Genomic DNA, 10092 nt, shown 5'->3' with positions numbered 1-10092 from the left:
TGCTGGCTTGAGCATGGGATCATAGACATGACCCAATGGTTGCTGGCTTGAGCAAGGAGTCACTGGCTTTGCTGTAGCCCCCTGGTCAAGGCATATATGAGAAAGCAATCAATGAACAACTAAAGTGCCACAACTATGACTTAATGCTTCTCATCTCTCTCTCTTCCTGTCTGTCTGTCCCTCTCTCTGACTCTCTGTCTGTAATAAATAAATAAACAAACAAACAAACAAACAAATAAATAAAAGAGCCACTTTTTTTAGAAGCTGGATGTTCAACCGCAGTTTTGGGGGGTTTTGTTTCCCCTCTGACCTTAGAAACTATTATGATCATTACCACAGCTAGGGAAATGTAAGTTCAATAGTTAAAGATTTCTCATAGAAATACTGTATAACTCTGTGTAAAGTAGCCATACCCACCCTGGCCAATGAAGGTTCGCATTTGATTAGGACAGACGGTAATAAAACAATAGAGCCAAGAACTGGCAGGCGATTAGCTTTAACCCTAGCTTGCACCCGGCAGGCAAGAAATACACACAGTGGGAAAACACTTCCCTTTTCATTCAGGGCTCCCAAAGCCACTGACTTATCTGAGTTTCCTAGAATCAAAAGTTTCTACCTCACCAGCTTTATTTACCTCTGTTCCCCATCTCCCTCTCTCTGCACAAACTCTGCACAAACTGGCTTCTCCTTCAGCACTCCACCATCTTAGCTGCTTCTCCTCTCCTCCATGTGGCCTTTCTCTGCTCTCCTCCAGCATGGGCTCCTCTGCCCCATTTTATAGTGTAGAAATCAAAATTTTTAATCCAATATACAAACAAGGAAGTCTCTGATACAAAGTCACTTATCTGAGGCATAATGGGATTCCTCATGAGAGTGCACCACTCCACATCATGTAACAGTCAAGGGTGTGGGGAAAAGCTTAGTCTTAAAACTAAGCCTTAGGCTATAACGACCCTGCCTGCTCACAGCCTGTCCCCCACATCCAATGCAAACTATAAGCGAGCAAACATATATATCATATTTACAAACTTATTTGACCAATGCCCTGGCAAGGTCAGGTGAATTCATGACTAGTTTTACTTCAGTCATTATTTTGCCATTCCAGGCATTTGAAGTTGCTTAGAAAGAAAATTAAGTGCACTACACATATCACTGTAGTTCAAAATGCTTAAGGGAAACTAGGATTGAATGTAAATGGCACTAACAATTTAGGGGGAATTCAGTCCTTTCAACCTGAGTCAATCAAAAACTAAGCAAAGATGCTTCCTCTTATTTTGTATAAAATGTATTAAATTTTTAAACAGAATAATTAGATTTGTAACAAAGGTTTTAGGACACTGGGCCTTTAAATATGTAAATTTAGTAAACTGAATGTTAATTTAAACTTCCAGGTCTATTGTGCTCCTCAAAGAGGGGGCAAGTTCTCAGCACCCTCAGTGTCCACACCAGTCCCCCTGTGGAGCCTCTACACAATTGAGTTTGTTAAAGAAGGTCACCGTTGGGAAGTTTCTGGTGTGGCTGACAGCTTTGTGATGCCACAGGATGGCAAGGAGTAGCCAATGGGGCAGGGAGGAGAGTTGGAGCAGAAGAAGGTTGGCTACCCACCCCATCAAACTTGAGGGGGTTGGAATCCAAAGAACAGAAACAAGCTTTGATTGAAAATGCCTTTTCTACACATGCTTAGGATTGTCCTTGTCCCTAGAGCTCTTTTGTGGGTACCTTCTCCTCTGCTCTCAAGGGCACTCCAATTGCATAGCTCTGATAGCTAAATCTCCATGAGGCTCAGTAACATGCTGTCCTAGCGCTTTCGGGCTGCTATAACAAAAATACCATAGCCTGGGTAGCTTAAACAATAAATGCTTATTTCCCTCATTTCTGGAGGCTGAGAAATTCAAGATCATGGCACTGGCAGATTTGCTGTCTGGTGAGAACGCACCTCTTGGTTCATAGATACTGTCTTTTCACTGTGTCCTCATGTGGTAGAAAGAATATGTGGACTCTGTGGGAGTCTCGTTATAAGGGCACTAATTCCATTCATGAGGGCTCTACTCTCATGACCTAGTCAACTTCCTCAAGGCCCCACTTCCAAATACCTTTACGTTGGGAGTTAAGTTTCAACACATAAATTTGGGAAACACAAACATTTTATCTGTATCCCAGGACCACAGGCAGCAGAACCTGAGCTGAGATCTATCCTCTTGGCTCCTGGTTCTAATGTCACTAGCACATTCCACTCTTGGTAGAATCAAACACAAACTTAAAAGCAAAAGGTTCCTATCTAGCAAATTGACCAAATCCTTAAACATATGTTATGTGGGTATCTTGAGATAGGCCTGAAAAATACGTTATGGCTTCAGCGCATTTATTCAGTGAATGTGACTGTTGTTTCTCTCAGTGGATTTTGTTTTAATAACCCAGTACTGTCCCCAACAGGAGACTGTCTGGTGAGTGGAAGAAGAGTTAACAGTATTTAAATCACCTTAGACATCATAGACACTCCAAGATGGAAGAATTCACTAATTAGGGTTTTGTTAGATGACTGTCTGAACCATTACTAATCTTTATCAAAGTGGGGCTTCTTTGTGGTGGTCCAGCCCACCATCTTCACAGATAAAACTCTGCTTTTGAGGGAAGTGGGGGGAGGGGGAAGGCAGCATGGTAAAAGCTATTTAACAGATACTCAATGAAATAAGAGAAGCAGAAAAAAAATCGGTAAAGCAATTAACCCATTCATATTTATGTTTATTTCAAACCAGTTGTAATTAGGAGACACAACAGAAGATTAATAAATCAGACCAATTATCAGTTGTCATTTTAGTCATCAAGCCATATGCCCATTGTGCTTCTTTGATAATAGCTGAGTGTAAGAACTAGGACAAGAAGCAAGAATTGTCACGGTGCTGGGGAAAACAGTCCTCCTCCCCCACAGAGCTTTGTCACTTATCTGAGTGATAAAAACAATAATGTCAGATGTAGGACTGTTGGATTTAGCAAATTTAAGCAAATGAAATATAGGACACTCAGTGAAATTTAAATTTCAGGTTAAAAATAAGTAACTTTTTAGCATGGGATATAACAACACTTAGGCCATACTTACACTAAAATTATTATTTAAAAATATTTTATTTTTTATATTGAATTCAAATTTAATCAGGTGTACTATATTTCATCTGACAATCTTAGTTATATGGTCATTTACTTGGATGCCTAATATATATATTTTGAATTAGGATTGACAGAAAAATAGTAACAAACATGTAATGCAGACATAGTCTTCTGTAGCCAGCATTTCACAGTTGGATAAAAAGGTTTTTCGTAACCTTATAAAATTTCCATTCTAGAATGGGGTATGGAGACACCTGCCCGGGGGTTACCTGGTTAAAATGCAGTAGAGCCAGGTTTACAGAGTCCAAAGCCTGCTCTTCACATGACCTTCCATCTCCTTTCAGATATCTAGTCAATAATGCAGGAAACCATTGCTTTAAAAAAAGTTCTGGTGAAATAGATATGACATAAAATTTACCTCCCTATCTATATCCTTTTAAGTATGCAGTTCAGTAGGATTGAGGGCATTCACTTTGTAGTGCACACAATCTTCAGAATTTTTTCATCTTGCAAAACTAGAACTCATTAACAACTCCCAGTTACTCCCTCCTCCAACACTTGGCAACCCCCTTTCTTCTTCCTGTCTCTGTGAGTTTTACATCCTAAGTCCCTCATATAGGTGGAATCATACTGTATTTGTCTTTTTACTACTCATTTATTTCACTCAGCATAGTGTCCCCAAAGTTCATCCATGTTGTGGCATGTGTCAGAAGCTCTTTCTTTTTTCAAGCTGACTGACACCCATTGTATGTATATATAACATTCTGTTTATCTCTTCATCTGTCTATGGACGCTTGGATTGCTTCCACATTTTGGCTACCCTGACTAATACAGCTACAAACTTGGGTGCATAAAGATCTGTTTCATTTCTGTTGGGTATATACTCAGAAATGAAACTACTGAATCATATGGTAATTCTATTTTAACTTTTGAGAAATTGCCATAGTGTCTTCTACAGCTGCTGCACATTTCACATTGCCCCAACAGTATAAAAGAGTTTGATTTCTCCACATCCTCACCTTTCTGTGGTATTTTCTGGGTTTTTTTATTCATTTATTTATTGTTATCCCATCATTATGGATGCAAGGAAGCATTGCTTTCTATCTGCCTGATAACATAAAATAAAAATAATTACTTTTGATTTCTTTTACTGATTAAACTATTTGATTTGTTGGAATCTACAGAGAATATTTTACAAAGTTATTCTACTTGCCTCTGTACTTAATAAATAATAATGCCCTGTAGTGACTGAGCACCTACTAGAGGCCAGGCATGTGCTGAGTGCTATGTAGTTGTTCTCTTGCTCAGTCCTCACATTAACCTTATGAAGTAGATACCTCCTATTATTGTTCCCATGTGACAGGTGAGAAAAGGATGCCTAGAGAGAGGTTGAATATCTTGTCCAACGTAACAAGGTTTATAAAGCTGGGATTTAAATCCAGGTAACCTGACTCCTACCTTTTCCCCCTTTTTTGGTGGATCTTGATGAGGAAAACACCTTCTGATCAAGTTGACCCATATAAAAAACTATGTTTAATTACATGGGGGACTGCCATGAGAATGTTTTATATCTGTATTGCCCAATTTAAATTTAATTAATAAAATTTATTAAATAAATTTATTAAATAAAATTTATAAATAAATAAATTTAGATATTTAAAATTAGATAAAATTTGAATTTAAAATAATTAAAATTAAATAAAGTTAAATTTTCAGTTTCTTAAGTCTTAAGTCAGTTCTCTATTGCAAGTGGCCAGTATATATCTAGCATAGGATAGCACAGATTTAGAATATTTCCATCATCACAGTAAGTTCTATTAAAGAGTGTTGGTGTGGCAAAGCCAATGCTGAGTAACTACAGTTGTGCCCTGGAGGGAAATAAGAGAGGGAAAAATGGTATTCCCATTTAAAAAATGGTTTATTAAAAAGGCAAATTCAGTATATTAGGTGGCTTAATTAATGTCTGTATCTATAACTAGTACAGAGATGTTCGAAGAGAGAGGAATTCACAATTAATGGTCTTCCTGTACTGTTGAGGAAAGTAGAAATGTGATAAAGTCAAAAGAAAAAGAGTATATTCTAGAGAATCATCATTCTGAAAATCTAGTATTAGTTTTTTTTTGTTTTGTTTTGTTTTTTTTTTTTATAATTTTATTTTTTTAATGGGGTGACATCAATAAATCAGGATACATATATTCAAAGATAACAAGTCCAGGTTATCTTGTCGTTCAATTATGTTGCATACCCACCACCCAAAGTCAGATTGTCCTCTGTCACCTTCTATCTTGTTTTCTTTGTGCCCCTCCCACCCCCTATCCCTCTCCCATTCCCCCCTCCCCCCTGTAACCACCACACTCTTATCAATGTCTCTTAGTTTCACTATTATGTCCCACCTACGTATGGAATAATACAGTTCCTGTTTTTTTCTGATTTACTTATTTCGCTTCGTATCATGTTATCAAGATCCCACCATTTTGCTGTAAATGTTCTGATGTCATCATTTCTTATGGCTGAGTAGTATTCCATAGTGTATATGTGCCACATCTTCTTTATCCAGTCATCTATTGATGGGCTTTTTGGTTGTTTCCATGTCCTGGCCACTGTGAACAATGCTGCAATAAACATGGGGCTGCATGTGTCTTTCCGTATCAATGTTTCTGAGTTTTGGGGATATATACCCAGTAGAGGGATTGCTGGGTCATAAGGTAGTTCTATTTTCAGTTTTTTGAGGAACCACCATACTTTCTTCCATAATGGTTGTACTACTTTACATTCCCACCAACAGTGTATGAGGGTTCCTTTTTCTCCACAGCCTCTCCAACATTTGCTATTACCTGACTTGCTAATAACAGCTAATCGAACAGGTGTGAGGTGGTATCTCATTGCTGTTTTGATTTGCATTTCTCTAATAGCTAAAGAAGATGAGCATCTTTTCATATATCTGTTGGCCATTTGTATTTCTTCCTGGGAGAAGTGTCTATTCATATCCTCTTCCCATTTTTTTATGGGATTGTTTGTTTGTTTGTTGTTGAGTTTTATGAGTTCTTTGTATATTTTGGATATTAGGCCCTTATCTGAGCTGTTGTTTGAAAATATCATTTCCCATTTAGTTGGCTTTCTGTTTATTTTGTTATCAGTTTCCCTTGCTGAGCAAAAACTTCTTAGTCTGATGTAGTCCCATTCATTAATTTTTGCCTTCACTTCTCTTGCCACTGGAGTCAAATTCATAAAATGCTCTTTAAAACCCAGGTCCATGAGTTGAGTACCTATGTCTTCTTCTATGTACTTAATTGTTTCAGGTCTTATGTTTAGATCTTTGATCCATTTTGAGTTAATTTTTGTACAGGGGGAGAGACTGTAGTCCAGTTTCATTCTTTTGCATGTGGCTTTCCAGTTTTCCCAGCACCATTTATTGAAGAGGCTTTCTTTTCTCCATTGTGTGTTGTTGGCCCCTTTATCAAAAATTATTTGACTATATATATGTGGTTTTATTTCTGGACTTTCTATTCTGTTCCATTGGTCTGAGTGTCTATTTTTCTGCCAATACCATGCTGTTTTGATTGTCGTGGCCCTATAATAGAGTTTGAAGTCAGGTATTGTTATGCCCCCAGCTTCATTCTTTTTCTTTAGGATTGCTTTGGCTATTCGGGGTTTTTTATAGTTCCATATAAATCTGATGATTTTTTGCTCTATTTCTTTAAAAAATGTCATTGGAATTTTGATGGGAATTGCATTAAATTTGTATATTGCTTTGGGTAATATAGCCATCTTGATTATATTTATTCTTCCTAGCCAAGAACAAGGTATATTCTTCCATCTCATTATATCTTTTTCGATTTCCCTTAACAATGGTTTATAGTTTTCATTATATAAGTCCTTTACATTCTTTGTTATGTTTATTCCTAAGTATTTTATTTTTTTTGTTGCAACCGTGAAGGGGATTATTCTTTTGAGTTCCTTCTCAGTTGTTTCATTGTTGGCATATAGAAAGGCTATTGACTTCTGTATGTTAATTTTGTATCCTGCGACCTTACTGTATTGGCTTATTGTTTCTAGTAGTCTTTTTGTGGATTCTTTGGGGTTTTCGATGTATAGGATCATATCATCTGCAAAAAGTGATACCTTTACTTCTTCTTTTCCGATATGGATGCCTTTTATTTCTTTGTCTTGTCTGATTGCTCTGGCTAGAACCTCTAGTACCACATTAAATAAGAGTGGAGAGAGTGGACAACCCTGTCTTGTTCCTGATTTAAGGGGGAAAGCCTTCAGTTTAGTGCCATTTAATATGATGTTAGCTGATGGTTTATCATATATGGCCTTTATCATGTTGAGATATTTTCCTTCTATACCCATTTTGTTGAGAGTCTTAAACATAAAATTGTGTTGTATTTTATCGAAAGCCTTTTCTGCGTCTATTGATAAGATCATGTGGTTTTTGTTCTTTGTTTTGTTGATATGGTGTATTACATTAACCGTTTTACGTATGTTGAACCATCCTTGAGATTCTGGGATGAATCCCACTTGATCATGATGTATTATTTTTTTAATATGTTGCTGTATTCGATTTGCTAGTATTTTGTTTAGTATTTTAGCATCTGTATTCATTAGAGATATTGGTCTGTAGTTTTCTTTTTTTGTGCCATCCTTGCCTGGTTTTGGTATGAGGGTTATGTTGGCCTCATAAAATGTGTTTGGAAGTATTGCTTCTTCTTCAATTTTTTGGAAGACTTTGAGTAGAATAGGAACCAAGTCTTCTTTGAATGTTTGATAAAATTCGCTGGTATAGCCGTCAGGGCCTGGACTTTTATTTTTGGGGAGGTTTTTAATGGTTTTTTCTATTTCTTCTCTACTGATAGGTCTGTTTAGGCTTTCTGCTTCTTCTTGACTCAGTCTAGGAAGGTTGTATTGTTCTAGGAATTTATCCATTTCTTCTAGGTTGTTGAATTTAGTGGCATAAAGTTTTTCATAGTATTCTACAATAATTCTTTGTATATCTACGGTGTCCGTGGTGATTTCTCCTCTTTCATTTTGGATTTTGTTTATATGAGTTCTTTCTCTTTTTTCCTTGGTAAGTCTTGCCAAGGGTTTGTCAATTTTGTTGATCTTTTCAAAGAACCAGCTCCTTGTTCTATTAATTTTTTCTATAGTTTTTCTGTTCTCTAATTCATTTATTTCTGCTCTGATTTTTATTATCTCCTTTCTTCGGCTGGTTTTGGGTTGTCTTTGTTCTTCTTTTTCTAGTTCCTTAAGGTGGGAAGTTAAGTGGTTCACTTGGGCTCTCTCTTGTTTGTTCATATATGCCTGAAGCGATATGAACTTCCCTCTTATCACTGCTTTTGCTGCATCCCATAGATTCTGATATGTCGTATTGTCATTTTCATTAGTCTGTATATATCTTTTGATCTCTGCACTTATTTCTTCTTTGACCCATTCATTTTTTAAAAGTATGTTGTTTAGTTTCCACATTTTTGTGGGATTTTTTTCCTCTTTTTTGGAGTTGAATTCTAGTTTCAAGGCTTTATGATCAGAAAATATGCTTGGTACAACTTCAATTTTTCTGAATTTGCTGATATTGTTTTTGTGGCCCAACATATGGTCAATTCTTGAGAATGATCCATGTACACTGGAGAAAAATGTATACTCAGTCACTTTGGGATGAAATGTCCTGTAGATGTCTATCATATCCAGGTGCTCTAGTGTTTTGTTTAAGGCCACTATGTCTTTGTTGATTCTCTGTTTGGATGACCAATCTAGAGCCGTCAGCGGTGTATTGAGGTCTCCAAGTATGATTGTATTTTTGTCAGTTTTTGTTTTAAGATCAATAAGTAGCTGTCTTATATATTTTGGTGCTCCTTGGTTTGGTGCATATATATTAAGAATTGTTATGTCTTCTTGATTCAGTGTCCCCTTAGCCATTATGAAATGGCCATTTTTGTCTCTGAGTACTTTTCCTGTCTTGTAGTCAGCATTATCCGATATGAGTATTGCTACACCTGCTTTTTTTTGGATGTTATTTGCTTGGAGTATTGTTTTCCAGCCTTTCACTTTGAATTTGTTTTTATCCTTGTTACTTAGATGAGTTTCCTGTAGGCAGCATACAGTTGGATTTTCTTTTTTAATCCATTCTGCTACTCTGTGCCTTTTTATTGGTGAGTTTAATCCGTTTACATTTAGTGTAATTATTGATACTTGTGAGTTCCCTATTGCCATTTTATATCTTGCTTTCTGTTAGTTTTGTGTCTTGTTTGATCCTTCTCTTTCGTTTTTCTATCTTTTGTTTTTATTTGGTTGTATTCCATACATCTTTCCTCTGTTGCTATCTTTTTTATCTCATGTGCTTCTGTGGTGGTTTTTTCAATGGTGGTTACCTTTGAGTAATGAAAAGGGTCCCTACCCTGTTCATTGTAGCAAACTATTTTGTGAGTACTTTTGCACTCCATCGTCCTTTGCTACTGTTAATCTCCATCTTCTCCCCCTCTTTCTTTTTGTTGTTGTCACAGTTTAAATTTGGTTTTATTGTGTTCTTCTTGGAGCTTTTACTTGTGGCTCTGTTTTTTTTTGTTCTTTGTATCTGCTTGGAGAACCCCCTTTAGTAATTCCTGGAGTGGGGGTTTTCTGATGATAAATTCCCTCATCTTTTCTGTATCTGTGAATGTTTTTATTTCTCCTTCGTATTTGAAGGAGAGCTTTGATGGGTATAGTATTCGTGGCTGAAAGTTCCTCTCTTTCAGGACTTTAAATATTGGGGTCCACTCTCTTCTAGCTTGTAGAGTTTCTGCTGAGAAATCTGATGATAATCTAATGGGCCTTCCTTTATATGTTGTATTCTTCTTTTCCCTGGCTGCCTTGAGAATTTTTTCTTTGCTGTTGGTTTGTGTCAATTTCATTATGATATGCCTTGGAGTAGGTTTGTTGGGGTTAAGAAAACTTGGAGTTCTGTTTGCTTCTTGAACTTGAGGCTTTAGTTCTTTCCACAGGCTTGGGAAG

This window comes from Saccopteryx bilineata, chromosome 1 (genome assembly GCF_036850765.1).
Source record: "Saccopteryx bilineata isolate mSacBil1 chromosome 1, mSacBil1_pri_phased_curated, whole genome shotgun sequence".
Classification (NCBI taxonomy): Eukaryota; Metazoa; Chordata; class Mammalia; order Chiroptera; family Emballonuridae; genus Saccopteryx; species Saccopteryx bilineata.
This window is presented reverse-complemented; position numbering follows the sequence as displayed.